This window comes from Calliphora vicina, chromosome 1 (assembly GCF_958450345.1).
Source record: "Calliphora vicina chromosome 1, idCalVici1.1, whole genome shotgun sequence".
Classification (NCBI taxonomy): Eukaryota; Metazoa; Arthropoda; class Insecta; order Diptera; family Calliphoridae; genus Calliphora; species Calliphora vicina.
The window spans coordinates 76,720,627-76,736,848 of record NC_088780.1 but is presented as its reverse complement, the minus strand read 5'-3'; the positions used below and the strand labels follow the sequence as shown (position 1 = coordinate 76,736,848).

Here is a 16,222-nt window from a genome sequence, read left to right as displayed (position 1 = left end):
TGGTCGCGGTTCCAAATATTTCCCGATTTTCTCCACTTTTCTTTTATAAATCATGACTGAGTCCAAAGTTACATGCATTTGAATTTAAAAAATTTAAAAAAGGCGATTTTTCGCTATTTTTTGGGGAAAAAAGTACTTTTATTCTTTTTAAGTTATCTAAAAAATTTCTAAAAGGATGTATAATGAATTTGTACTTTTTGAAAAGCTAACTTTACATCAAATATTTTAAATAAAAAAAAAATTATAATTTTTGATACCGAGGGGACCAGGTCCATTCAAAAAATGCCTATTTTTTATGTAAAATTCAAATTTAGAGCAAAAATTCTCAAATCGCATAGCCGACATCAAATTATAATAATCTATTTTAAATGGCCCAATATGTTCTTAACTATTTTGTAAAGGGTTCCGATAACCCCGCAACTAGAATGGATATTATAGCCAAAAAAAGAGAAAATCCCATTTTTGGAATTTTTCAATACTTTTTTGGGAATTGCGGGATTCCTGATTACAAATTTCCAAATTTGTTTTCCTTTTTCCATTTTCAATAAAAAAATGTATATAAGTGTAAAATTTCATTACACAATATTCATAAATATAAATTTTATTTCAATTTAAAAAATGTCTATTTATGCAAAAACTCAAGTATTCCATGAATTTTTGGAAAGTAGACAAAATCCTCTATCCATTGATAAATAACATGTCTACTAGAGTGTCCCTTAGAATTAAATTTTTTGAAATGTTGACACGGTACCCGCTGAATACTATCGTAATGACCTAAAATACCAACAAAAAAAATTTTAGCTTGTTTTAATATTTCCCAAAATATGTTAATTTTGTTCCTACATTTCTTTTTCTAGTGGCCTGAGACACGTTAATGGCCTGACGATTTTTTAATAACTTTAAAATTTTTTAACCAATTTTTGTCTTTTATATCTCATTAGAACGACAATTACGTACACATTTCGATTCTTTTAAATTAAATTGCAAAAGTAATTACTTAATAGCAAAATTTAAAAAAAAAACTGAAAAGAATGCATTTTATCCCCCTTGTAAATGCACCGCAAAACTAAATCGAAATTTTAGAACAAGCTAAAATTTTTTTGGTGGTATTTTAGGTCATTACGAAAGTTTTCAGGTACCGTCTCAACATTTCAAAATGTTTTTTACGTGACAAATTAATTAGGGAAAACTTAACAACTCGCAGATAATTTACCTAACCTAGAAATTCATAAAAAAGCATGTTGCCTACATACAGTGACTCAAACGCAAAATCGGACAATAGTTTGTTTGATATAAATGTGCTCTAAACATAAAAGGATGTACCAAAAAAATTTTTTTCGCTTCTATTTACATTCCACATACCTATATCTCTAAAAAATAACAAAAACTAAAATTTGCATAATTGAAACTGTAAACTTTTGCATAAAAACCAAAATAACTCAATTTTTTGCGTCAAACACAATATTTGACAAAGTAAAATAGGTATTCAAAAGTGGGCGAAAAATATTTAGTTGCATATCCTTTGTTGTCTCGAATGACCTGCAATCGCTTTTGAATCGATTTTTAGCATGTTTTGGCATACTTTTGGCTCTTTTCAGGTCCATGCTTCCAGTAAGGACTCTTTTATCTGAACTAACGTGTTAAATTTTATTTGATGCACTCTCCTAGCTAATTCCGCCCAAAGATGCTCAATTGCATTAAAGTCTGGGCTCTGTGCATGAGTTTCTATAAGTTTGGGACAGTTATGGATCAACTAAAGATTTGCAACACCTGACGTGAGCTTGGGATAGTAGTCTTGATAAAAGGAAAAGATGTTTTCTGTACCCACTTTTTCGCACTTTGCTGTTAATTTTGCTACAAAATGTTACGATAGACAAATTTGTCCATTTTGTCATCGATAAAATACAAATTGCATATTCCGGCACTCAATTTTTAAATTTGTTGTTAAACCACCGTAAAGCACATTTTTATTGATAGCCGCCATTATTTTAAGCATTTAATCCCTTCAGTGAGGTAAAATTATGGCACATGGATCAGACTGCAAGCTGTTGCCGAATTCTATTATAAAAACTCAAAAGCCAGTGTTAAGCATGGAGTAGGCTCTGTTATGCTTTGGGCTGCATATTGAGTGCCGGAGTATGCAATTTGCATTTTATCGATGGCAAAATAGACAAATTTGTCTATTTCAAAATTTTGAAGCAAAATTTACAGCAAAGTGCGAAAAAGTGGGCACAGAAAACATCTTTTTTTGAAGTCTAAAACCGAAACCGTTTAACCGGTTGTTTTTAAAGGCAATAATCATAACCGGTTTTTTCAAAAACACTCTTTTTCGGTTAAACCAGAAACCGGTTTTTAAATTTTGACGGATTTTTGGACACTCTAATAGATACAAATTTTTAAATTGAAAAAAAATTTATTTATGAATTTTTTTTAATGAAATTTTACACTTATATAGATTTTTTATTGAAAATTGAAAAATAAAAACAAATTTTGTAAATTGTAATCATGAATCCCTCAATTCCCAAAAAAGTATTGAAAAATTACAAAAATGGGATATTTTCGTTTTTTGGCTATAATATCCACCCTTTACAAAATAATTAAGAACATATTGGGCCATCTAAAATGGGTTACTATATTTTGATATCGACTACGCGATTTGAGAATTTTTGCCCTAAATTTGAATTTTTTTGAATGGACCTGGTCCCCTCGGTATCAAAAATTATACATTTTTTTTATTTAGAATATTTGACGTAAAGTTAGCTTCTCAATAAGTAAAAATTCATTATACATCCTTTTAGAAATTTTTTAGATAACTTAAAAAGAATAAAAGTACTTTTTTCTCAAAAAAATAGCAAAAATCGCCTTTTTAAATTTTTTTTAAATTCAAATGCATGTAACTTTGGACTTAGTCATGATTTTTAAACCATTATTTTAATATATATGGGGCATTTCACGTCAAGTGAACCAACTTTTGAAATCGATGTCTTCCGATCGCGATGAAATTTGCACCAATTTATTGGATAGTAATTCGGACACCATTTTTCAACAAGATCGGTCAAGAACTCTCTGAGTTATAGGAGGTCAAAATTTGACATTTTGGCCAAACAGGTGTTTTTTTATCCATATAACTTATTACCTATTGTTCTTAGCAAAATGTGTTCCAAATAGTTTAGATAGCTATTTATGCAATCTTTCGAAAAAAAAAATAAAAAAATTTAATAAAATATTTTTGATTTTTTTTTTTAAATCAAAAATATTTTTGACTTTTTTTTCAAAATGGGCCCTTTTTATTTTTTAAGCGACCTATATGGTCGCTTAGTGGGATGCGAGTGGGATATCTATCAAAAAAAATATTTTGTAACTCAAGATTTAAAATTTTTGAATTTTTTTGCAAAATCAAAAACTTTGTTGACTTTTTTTAAAAAAATGGACCCATTTTTTTTTTGCTCAGAAGAAAGCTTATGTGTTTTCCTTTAACACCCTTTTTGTCGCTTAGTGGGATGCGAGTGGGATATCTATAAAAAAAATGTTTTGTAACTCAAGACATACAATTTTTTACTTTTTTTTGAAAAATCAAAAACCTTTTTGACTTTTTTTTCCAAAATGGACTCTTTTTTTATTAATTTTTTTTCTCAAAAGAAAGCTTAGGTCTTTTCCTTTAAAACCTTTTTGGTCGCTTAGTGGGATGCGAGTGGGATATCTATCAAAATAAATGTTTTGTAACTCAAGACAAATGTTTTTAAATTGATTTTTTTCATATTTGTGTGTAAGTGTTTCTAAAACCTTAAAAATAAAAACCACAACAACTGACCGATAATAGCCACTGGAGGGGTGCAATATGAGGCCAACCGCTATTAATTTTCCACTCCCAAAATTTGTCTGAGTTTTGTATCTTGCGGCTTTTTTAGTCAATCCTAGAGGTAGTTTTCAGCGCACGTGATTTTCATTGTTAAAATATCAGGTGCCCCAGCCTTGCGTTGAAGTTATTCCAGATGAAGACAAAAGTAATTCCGAGAATGAAGACAGAACTGTTGATGATGATGGTTATTCTAACTTTTCAAATTCAACGAATGAGTGTCGAAACCAATACCATAAGGATGCAGTAGAAGTTCTTGAACAAATAAAAGAGAAATACAAAACGTCACAGAGTGAAGCTGAAAGAATTCAACTTCTCACGCTTGCTCCAAGAACATGGAGTTCTGCAAAAACAATGACTGAGTTTGGAACGTCTCAACGAAAAGCAAGAATTGCTAAACAATTGGTTGCTGAGCATGGGATTCTCACACTCCCAAACAAAAAGAAGGGAAAAACTTTGGAGTGCGATACTAAATCTCTAATAACTCAGTTTTATCAGCGAGATGATATGAGTCGCCTGATGCCAGGGATGAAAGACTGGATGTCTATACGAATCGATGGCAAGAACAACAACATTTCAATCTGAATACGAGGATGTCAAAATTGGATTCACAAAATTTACACAACTGAGGCCAAAACATTGCGTTTTGGCAGGAAGCAGCGGAACTCACACAGTATGTGTTTGTATTTACCATGAAAATGTTAAATTGATGTTGAAGGAAATCAACTTAAATTACTTAAAAGATGATTCATCAGAAGATTTACACCATTACCGCGATTGCCTTAAATTGACTATGTGCCCTAATGCTACAACTTCTTGCCACTTAGGTGAATGTTCGAATTGCCCGGAAACCACATCCATCAAAGAAAATTTAATCAACTCTTTTGATCGAGAATGTATTGAGGAGTTAAAATTTGAATCTTGGCTTCAGACTGAAAGATGCACACTGAAAACCATAATTTTAAATGTGGATGATTTTGTGGAAGAACTGTGTAGAGGATTGCTAAATTTGAGAACCCATGACTTTTTAGTCAAAGAGCAGTGGTCATTCTTCAAGGACTTGAAAACACATTTGAAGTCTGGTGAATTCATTATTTCATTTGATTTCGCAGAGAACTATAAATATGTAACTTCAGGATTCCATACAAGCATTCCACTTCAATAACGACCAAGCAACTATATTCACAGTAGTTATTTACTACATGAAAGAAGAAAACCTGGAACACAAAAGTATGGCAATCATATCCGACGATTTAAAACATGACACCGTTGCAGTTTATGAGTACCAGAAGATAATACTAAATTATCTAAAATCAAAATTTACAGTAGAAAAGGTATACTACGTTTCGGACGGAGCTCGTCAACATTTTAAAAACAAAAGTAGCTTCGCAAATCTTACAGCTCATGAAAAAGATTTTGGAATGCCAGCTGAGTGGCATTTTCATCCTACTGCTCATGGTAAAGGAGCATGTGATGGTATTGGAGCAAACCTCAAAAGAAATGCAGCGAAGTATAGCCTCCAGTGCTCTCATCAAGATCGCATCTTAGACGCGACTGCTTTATTCCATTGGGCAAAGAATTATTGTAAAGAAACTAAAATAGTTTTTAGTAGCAAAGAGGATCATGAGGAAACATAGAAAACACTAAAGAGCAGATTCGATGCTGCGGTAACAATCGATGGCACTGCTCAATACCATGCTTTCATACCGCTTGTCGATGGAAGACTCAAATTAAAAAAGTTTTCTGCATCTACTCAATGCGATTTCTTTCCAAAGCCAAAAAAGAAGCCAGCAGCGAAATCAGTAGCTGAATCTAATAACGCCAAGAAAGGATTGACAAAAAAAAAGCAGCTAATAAAGGTGACAAATAAGGAGGATAAAAGTATGGATATTTGAAAATTTAAAAACTTCATAAATTAAGTGTAAAAATAGTTATTATATAAATTGATCTATTGTGATTAAGATTAAATTTTACTAAATTATTCATCTTTTTATTATTATTATTATTATATATTAAATTAATTATTATTACAAATAAATAACAAAATTAAATTATTCAACATTTCCATAGAAAAAAAGTGATTTTTATTCCTGAGGTTAACATATTATGGGTATTACAGTATCGAGGCTATGAAATTTTAGTTGGGTATGTTACATACCATCGGAAAGGCTAATGTGTCTAGTTTCTCTGCGTAAGTTTAATTTTTAAGGTTTACACACAAATATGAAAAAAATTAAAATAGTGCAAATTTAAAAACCTTTGTCTTGAGTTACAAAACATTTATTTTGATAGATATCCCACTCGCATCCCACTAAGCGACCAAAAAGGTTTTAAAGGAAAAGACCTAAGCTTTCTTTTGAGAAAAAAAATTAATAAAAAAAGAGTCCATTTTGGAAAAAAAAGTCAAAAAGGTTTTTGATTTTTCAAAAAAAAGTAAAAAATTGTATGTCTTGAGTTACAAAACATTTTTTTTATAGATATCCCACTCGCATCCCACTAAGCGACAAAAAGGGTGTTAAAGGAAAACACAAAAGCTTTCTTCTGAGCAAAAAAAAAAAATTAAAAAATGGGTCCATTTTTTTAAAAAAAGTCAACAAAGTTTTTGATTTTGCAAAAAAATTCAAAAATTTTAAATCTTGAGTTACAAAATATTTTTTTTGATAGATATCCCACTCGCATCCCACTAAGCGACCATATAGGTCGCTTAGGAAAAGACCTAAGCTTTCTTAAAAAAAAATAAAAAAAAAAAATAAAAAGGGCCCATTTTGAAAAAAACGTCAAAAATATTTTTGATTTAAAAAAAAAAAATCAAAAATTTTTTTAATTTTTTTTTTTCGAAAGATTGCATAAATAGCTATCTAAACTATTTGGGACACATTTTGCTAAGAACAATAGGTAATAAGTTATATGGATAAAAAAAAACACCTGTTTGGCCAAAATGTCAAATTTTGACCTATAACTCAGAGAGTTCTTGACCGATCTTGTTGAAAAATGGTGTCCGAATTACTATCCAATAGAACTAACATTGGTGCAAATTTCATCGCGATCGGAAGACAGCTATGTAGTGCTCGATGAGAAGATTCTATATATATAAGTTTTTTGAAATCGGAACACAAACGAAGAAATAGGATCATTTTTAAAATTGACCATACCCGAGATGTCCTACTTTGGACACCTCGGGTATGGGAATTGGGAAATTTTTGAAATTTTATTCAAATCGGACTAAGGGTTTAGAAGTTACAGATTTATTTCCCTCTTTTTTTCTCATACCACTGTGCGTCGTTAAGTAAAGACATCAACTACCAGTGTATACTTGTAAAGTATGTGTATTTCTGTGAATTTATAAACGTGTATATAACATTGAGTGACTATTTTAAAACTGTTGCTGTTGTACATTTAAAATAAATAAAGAGTTGTTAAAAATTTTAAACCACTAAACGGCTTTTAACGGTTTATTTAAAGGAAATAAAAACAACGTTTTAAAAAGGTTAAAACGTAACAATATTATGTAAACGATCTTAAATGGTCGATTTGCATTAAATCGCATATATTGTTGGTTATGAAATTTTCGATGTTAAGGGTCGATATTAGGGTATTCATTCGACTAATGATCGTTCGATTAATCGAATAATTTCTTACGAATTATTCGAACAATTTAAAAATGGCCATTTTCGAATAACGAATAATTCGAACAATTTTATGTAGAATAATCGAATAAATGTTCATATATGTATATTTAAATTTATTAACCCTTAAATTCGCAACAACGCCAATTTTCACGAAAAAAAATATATAATACTAGCTGAACCCGGTCCGCGTTGCTGGCCCTTACAATAATTCTGTTTTATATTGCATCTCGATTTGAAAATACAGTGTCGGACAAAAAAAAGCACGGACTCCCCCGACCTGACATCGCACCCGAAACACTGAAGTGGTCATTTGACAAAGTTGTAGCAGATATCTATAAGTACAGTGGCATGATATGCCCTTAAAAAAGAAACGGATGTATTTAAGGCAAATGGGATATTATATTTATGAATTCATCTTAAGGACAGGGGATATATGCTTCTTTTTTCATTTTATTTACTCGGGAGCAAACCACATACCAAACATGAATTTTCCAAATGTAAGCCAGCAATAGTCAACGATTGGCCTTATGCTTTGTCGTTGGAAATCTTTGGTATGCGTGAAATCATTACGTCATCGCATTTTAATCTGCCACCGATGATTGTTGCCTCAATTAAATTTGGTGAACATTTGATGATGGTCAATCGTGTTCCGTTGCATAATTTTGGCGCGTTTATGTTACGGAGAAACATTATCTGTGATCCAACCTTCAATGTTCATTACTGTGTCAATCGATTTGTATTTCATTGTTTCAATTAATTCGCTCATTGAGCTTGTTGACATTATCATTTTTTGGTACCAAAATTGCACGTTCCCACAGCCAATCCGAATTTTTGTAGTTGGTTGAAAGACTTGTGAATACCTTGTCGACAACGGATTGAATATTCATTTGCATTTGGCAGAAGTTCGGAGGGAACGAAATCTGATTTGTCGACGTTGTTTGCTATATTAGTTGTACTTTCGGAAATTTTGTTTATCATCGGTTGATAATACTTTTTACGGCCATTTTTACGGCCATTTTCACAATGTACGATTATTTCATTTTAACCGGAAAATTAACTAACTGTCGGTTTGTTTAACGGGGACCATTTAACCAACGGTTACCGATTTACGTTTCACCATCATTTGATTACTTAACCAAAGCATTCAGTAGAAAGTATGGCAATAATTCATACATTTGTTTACGAAAAATAGTGTAATGAAAGATTGAAATATAAAAAATTGTCTAAAAGACGGCATAAAAAATAATAATTTGTGTTTTCTTAGTGGTATAATAAAAAACGTATAAAACTCAAAAATATTAACTGTAAAATTTACAGAACAAACTGAACAACAATTACTGAAAACCAACAAGGAAAAGTGCACATTTGTTGTTTGGTTTGTAAGTGCAATATCCGGGTGGTATATGGATCACCCCGTGCAAAATTTACTTTTCTTCGCTTTACACTTTTAAAAATTATAAATATTACAAAAATATAAATGTTTTTCCATGATCTTTTATTATATTTCTTACAATTAAGATTCTAAACGGCGAAATTTATTCGGTTATATTTAACAGCAACTTTGTTGTTAAATAGTGTCAGTTAAGAATTAATCGTACATTGTGAAATTCATATTAGCCTAACTTGCGGTTAAAGTTCACGTTAACTTTTAATCGTACATTGTGAAAATGGCCGTTATAGTACAATGTTAACAGCGTCCTACCTGTTTTATCGAACGATATGAAAATTTGGTATGTACCGGACATGTTACACCAAATCAATCGCTTCAGAGTACACCACTGTGAATTAAAATTTTAAGAATGATGTTAAGCAACGAAATTAAAATTAGCATTGTTTGATCGTTGTGAATGAAAAAAACCATTTATTTCTCGAATGAAAAAATAAAAATAATTTTTTGAAAATTTTTTATTTTTGATTTTTTTTTAACTTTTTTTGTTTCCAAAAGTTTGGCCACAATTACTGACCTTGAAATCATTAGCGGTATAGTGTAAAAATTTGATTTTACCACGACCCTCCGCCCACAGACCGAAAATCAAAAATCTGAATATTCACTAAAAATTTAATAAAAATCAGTCCAGCCATATCTCCGGAACCACTATGCCGATTTCGTGCAAACTTCACATAAACCATATATAGACCATTCCCAACGTACCCTGAAATTTTGGTTGAAATCGGTCAACCCGTTTTTGCAGTTAGTGGTGACATCAAAATGTACACTTCTTTTTATATATAAGATGTAAAATTTTAAAAAAATTACATCTGCGTACCACGTTTTTTTTAAATTTTTTTTGTGATTTTTTTAAAAAATAGTGGTTGTATCTTAAAAGATACAATGCGTACTCTCCTATATTTTAATTTTCAAAGAAAAAAATACCAGTATTTTAATTTTTAAAGGTTTTTTTTATTTATAAAAATAAATTATAATTTTAAAAACACAGTTAATTCAATTTTAATAAATAAACATATAAAATTAATGTCACTAAGACAAAAACAATGAGTAAAATAGAGTAATAAAAGTAATTAAAAGTTATGGTATTCATAAAAACAATTTTTTTTAGCGGTCACACACAAATTCACCTTACATTTCAAACAAAACATTTTGGTTTGACCTGAGCATTTTGGCAGCTTACATCTTGCTTTTTTTTTCATTCTAATTCAGTGACTGATTCCATCTAGCCGGATATCCTTCGGTGGCGCTAGGGATGCATTCGGCTTTCGTCTTTTTTCTTCTATTTGTTTTTCCAAAGTTGGGCGTCCTCTTACTGGAATAGTTTTACTGTTATATGAAAACATTACATCAGCCACTTCCAATTTGAAATCGACTAATCGTATTTTAGATTCTGGTTTATCTTTGTTTATTCTTCTATAAAGTATCCAGGCATTTACACATGTCATGTCAAGAAGGTGGTAAAATACTCTCGTTGTCCACTTACGGCTTTTCATTACTATTTTATGCCGGCCTATTGAGCTATCCATCAAGTCTACTCCGCCCATGTGGTAGTTTAAATCTTTAATGATTTGTGGACATTGAATACTTTTGATAGTTTTTTCCTTTTTATCAAAGCGTTTTAATGTTAAAGGTTCACTCTCTGTATTATATATATCCACTGGGGGCTTAGTACCGACATAGTTTGAAATAAGATTGACAATTCGATCGTCTTTCCATGATAATGTGGTCACATCGATACCGTGTATGTTGGTAACAAATTCCTGACTTGTTCCTGTTTCGAATTTCATCATTATTTTCTCTTCAGGTAACTTACAATTCTTAATTCTATTGCGTCTAATTGTACCAACAGCCAGGATTCCCTGTGTGCGCAAATATACTATGAGAGGCACTGTTGTATAAAAATTATGAAAGTATATCACAAAGTTTTGATTTCGCGGTACTCCCCGAATAAGTCTAACGTCAATGTTTGCTGAGGATTGAAGATCTGGCTCACTATCTGCCAACTTTTCAGTTGCTCCGCTATACAGCTCTAATGTGTAGGAGAATCCCATTGTATCACATAGTACAAAAAATTTCAAGCCCCACTTTTTTGGTTTGTTTGGTAAATATTGTTTCATATAACTTCCGATTTTTGTGGAGCACATTTGCTCATCTACACTCAATCTGTTTAGTTTCGGTACTGTAGAAAAAGTTCTATTTAGGGTATCGATAATTGGCAGAATTAGGTAAAGCCTGTCGCGATTGAGATCATTTCGATCAGACATTTTGCTTTTGTCGTTAAAATGCAAAAATTCCCGAATTTTTTCAAAGCGTTTCAGAGGCATTTGGCTTTGTATTATTTGAACACTTCTGTGGTTATTTACAGACCTGTCTCTGGTGTTTGGAAGTTTGTAGTATGTCATGTAAAAGAGAGTTCCTATAAATTTGCGGAGATCGGACACAGTGAAACTAAAAGTATGATCAACACCAGGATATCTTAAAGTTTCCATTACAATGTCTTCTTCTAATGATTGCGGAAATAAATGACACCAAACTTTAAAAGGCGTTTGTAATGCCTTTATATCGTCTGTAAGGTCACTATCGCCTCCAAACTGGACTTGGTTAGCATCAAATAAAACTCTTTCAAATTCCGATGACTTTGGATTTATAAAAATCTCACTAAACTCGGAAGAAAAAGAGCTCCAATTATTTGTGGGACCAAATAGGAACCACAGGACATTATATAAAGGTAGTATTAGTCTTTGCATTAGAAGTAAAAGGTGTTAAATCCAATGGTTCAAATCCACCTAAATTTGCGTCTTTGCCGGAACTTCATGTTTATTATCATCATTTATCATTTGTATGAAAGAATCATGTATAGATCCTTCAATGTCAAGTTCATCCTCGCTATCACTTTCTGTATTATTTTCGTCCTGTATTACTATCATTCTAGAAGCTCCTAGGCGTTCTGGTCTCTTTTTACATGAGTTTGTATCCTGCATTTCATCGTCATCTGAGCCACTGATGTCCGTACTGTCATAAGTAATACCCTCACTATTGCAAAGCAATTCACAAACTTCCTCATCAGTCATATTGACTCCATCAACCTTTCTAAATCCTGACATGACTTTAAAATTCTTTTAGTTAGTTCCAAATTATGAAATCAGTTAAAAAATGTCTGTCGTCTATTGCTAAACTCAAAATAAATTATCATATAAACATAGCAAGATGCCGAACATACAACCTGCTAGTTCAAAGTACAAAATATATATGAACTTGCACAATAACAGAGTACATAATTCAAATAAAACGAATACGTAATTCGTAGATGAATGCGCAGTGTATCTTAAAAGATACAACCATTAAATAACGCTCTGTGGCCAAATTATGAATCAAAAGGCTTTTGTAAACACTTTTTATGCCTAATGAAATATTTTTACACTATCCTGAATTTTTTCAAAACCTTTATTTATCTCTGCTTAATATTATGCAACATCAAATCCAACCAATTTTTTTATTTTTTAACAAAATTTAATTTTGAACTTTGAATGTCAATAAAACGCAAATCCTGAAGATTTTCTGGAAAGGGATATTTTTTGAGTTATGATGTTCTAAATATTTTTTATTAAATTTGATCCAAAATTGGAACCGTAAGAATATTTTGGGTTGTATCTTAAAAGACACAGTGCGCATTTAAGGGTTAAATTGCTTAAATTTTTCATAATTTCAAATTTAAATAACCCTGCAAAAATTATTGGAGTACATGTTCCATTTTAGATTAAACGGAGTAGTTACAATATGGTCCCATGTAATGTAGTCTTGGACCATGTTATTTTTAAACAATATACATATTAAGCAATGGGGAAACACTAGCACGACGATATGTTTTATGAAAATAAAAAATAATAATACACCATTGGTAATATTGGTGTCATCCATTTTTTAATATATTTCAAATTATTTAGTGTACATAAAAATTGAAAAAAAAAATGAAAAAAGTTGAAAATTTTGTAATAATAATTGATATTTTGTGTAATAATTAAATAATTGTGTAAGATAATGGATTGGAGTTCGCGTCAGAAGAGAAGACTTGTGAAAGCGGAAAAAGACAGTGCAAGCTCGATAGTTGAGTGCGCCGAAAGGGCCGAAATTCTTGATTGTATTGAACCTGCAGGTGGAGAAGCTTTTATAGAAGAAGATGATGTGCCTGTAGAGTTAGAAGATACAATCAACATTCGAAATGATTTAGGGCAGATGGATAGTCGAACTTCCCATAGAAATATGAGAGAACTGTTGCACAGTGGTATGAGAATAAAAAAAGAGGGAAATAAATCTGTAACTTCTAAACCCTTACGCCGATTTGAATGAAATTTCACATGCGCAAAGAGGAAGTGTAGTCGAGTTTAAGTTTTGAATTTGTACCTCATGACCCCACCAGGAGCGGGACCAGAGGTTCCCAAAGTAGGACACCTCGGGTATATTCAATTTTTAAAATGATACTATTTCTTCGTTTGTGCTCCGATTTAAAAAAATTACACATACAGAATCTCCTCGTCGAGCACTATATAGAACCTCGTCGTAGCTATCAATTATCTCTTATAGTTTAGGAGATATTCGCATTTGAAAATTTAATTTTCAACATTTTTACCCACCTTACACCAGTTTTTTGGTGACCGCGGTTCCAAATATTCTCCGATTTTATCCATTTTTCTTTTATAGGATTAATAATAGATCTATATATCAAAGAAAGAAGTGTTTAAAAATCATGACTGAGTCCAAAGTTACATGCATTTGAATATAAAAAAATTAAAAAAGGCGATTTTTCGCAATTTATTTGGGAAAAAAGTACTTTTATTCTTTTTAAATTATCTAAAAATTTTCTAAGAGGATGTATAATGAATTTGTACTTTTTGAAAAGCTAACTTTACGCCAAATATTTTAAATGAAAAAACCATTTATAATTTTTGATACCGACGGGATCAGGTCCATTCAAAAAATGCCTATTTTTTATGTAAAATTCAACTTTAGGGCAAAAATTCTCAAATCGCGTACTCGATATCAAAATATAGTAACCTATTTTAGATGGCCCAATAAGTTCTTAATTATTTTGTAAAGAGTTCCGATAACCCCGCCCCTATTATGGATATTATAGCCAAAAAACGAAAAAATCACATTTTTGGGATAACAAATTTCAAAATTTGTTTTTATTTTTCCATTTTAAATAGAAAAATCTACATAACTGTGAAATTTCATTAAAAAATATTCATAAATAAAAATTTTATTTCAATTTGAAAAATTTGTATCTTTGCAAAATTCAATAAAAAACATTTTTTGTCATATTTTTCAAAAAAGTATTCCATGAATTTTTTAATTGTCAAAAGTTGATGACTGCAAGAGCTTTACTTGATAAGGTATACCGCCTCATCTGTGTCTCTATTACCGGGTCCATGAGGACCTGTCTCACTCATGTTCTGGGTGCAATCCTACACATCCCACCCTTACATTTATTGGTAATGGAGGAGGCCTATAGGAGTGCATCCAGATTACCGGGATTATCCCATGTAATACCGGGAGATCTGGTTGGGCATATGAGCATTCTAGGCATCTTTGAAAATGATACTAGTATTGCAATATCTGACCATACGTCATCAACTCTGGTGTTAAATAGGAAGTTTAGGGTCCTTATACCTGAAAGGGACGAGTGGTTAAACCAAAAATGTTGGCAAAATAATGCCGATCAAGTATGGTTTACTGATGGTTCCAAACAGGCAAATGGTGACACTGGGCTGGTATCTATGGTCCCAATTTTCAAAGGGGTATCCCAATGGGAGCATTCCCATCAATATTTCAGGCGGAGATTTACACCATCCTTATATGCTCCAACGAGTACTTAATGAGACTAAGGGATAATATAATATTTGTTATGTCTGATAGCCAGGCTGCTCTTAGAGCATTATCTTCATATGAAGTGAGGTCTGGTGTGGTCATGGACTGCTTGACATCCTTGAATGAACTCGGCGCACACAATGAACTTATACTGTGCTGGGTACCTGGTCATGAAGGTCACGCTGGCAATGAACGTGCTGATTGTCTTGCCAACAGGGGCGCTCGACGCTCGTTCTTTGGCATCCCACGTGGATACACTATGAAACGTATTCGTTCTTGGGTTGAATCGGAATTTGCCCGTTTTTAGGGTAATCTACCAGGTCTAAGACAATCCAAACGATTCATCACCCTATCCAGACGTAGATCCCAGTCGTTGCTTTCTATCGGAAAGGGTGACTTGAGAATACTTACTGGATTATTCACCGGACACTGTGGTTTGAGGTATCACCAATTTGAGAATGAACAGTGCAGGTTCTGCGGACTTTATGCCGAAACCTCTGAACATGTTCTATGTGACTGCCCAATGCTGGCAATATGCAGAACTAAATGGCTCGGAAGGGCCTTAATGGCCCCGGGGGACGTAATTGATCTCTCACCTAATAGAATACTTGGCTTTATACGTAGCCTAAATCTATTAGGATGAAATAAATCTAGGCTGCACAAAAGATCCTTAGGGTCGCAGTGCGTAGAGCCTCACTAATAATAATAATGTATACATTTTTGAAAAGTAGACAAATCCTCTATCCATTGATATATAACATGTCTACCTTATGTTTTTTATGTGTCAAATAAATTAGGGAAAACTTAACAACTCGCTGAGAATACACTTCCTCTTTGAGCATGTGAAATTTCATTCAAATCGGCGTAATGGTTTAGAAGTTACAGATTTATTTCCCTCTTTTTTTATTCTCATACCACTGTGTGTTGTGCATGTTAAACAAATATGGTATGAACCTGCCGATTTCTCCAGCGGCACTTTTGAAAAAGAACTATACTAAAGTGAATATAAAAAAATAATTGTATAACATAGAGAAATAACAAAAATGCAAATAAAACAGCAAAAGACAATAGGTTGTAAGAAATTCACACCAGATGAGGGCTGGTTTACTGAACATTTTACTATCAAAAAGTAATTTTCGTGAATATGTTTGTAAAACAGCAGAATGCCATTTTTATCAACATCATTTATTTGCCTTATAATATAAATTCCGTATCTATTTATTTAAATTCATCCATTTCAACAGCTTCTGGGAAATGCAAAACTAAAGGAATTATAGAAATATTGGTATCGCACAATTGGGGATTTATTACGATCAGTTTTTAATACTAATTTGTATGTTGAAATATCCATACTTGAAAGACTTGCGATTACTTTACCGCGTAGATATATTTTGTCTAGTGGTAGTTGGTTATCATCATCCT

The 16,222-nt window shown here is 32.0% G+C and overlaps 1 protein-coding gene across 1 annotated transcript in view; it reads right to left on the bottom strand.

Annotated features, from left to right (window-relative positions):
* The window catches only part of LOC135963216 (gustatory and odorant receptor 21a-like), a 158,226-nt gene that overhangs the window by 117,462 nt on the left and 24,542 nt on the right, over positions 1 to 16,222 (bottom strand). The window lies entirely within an intron of this gene.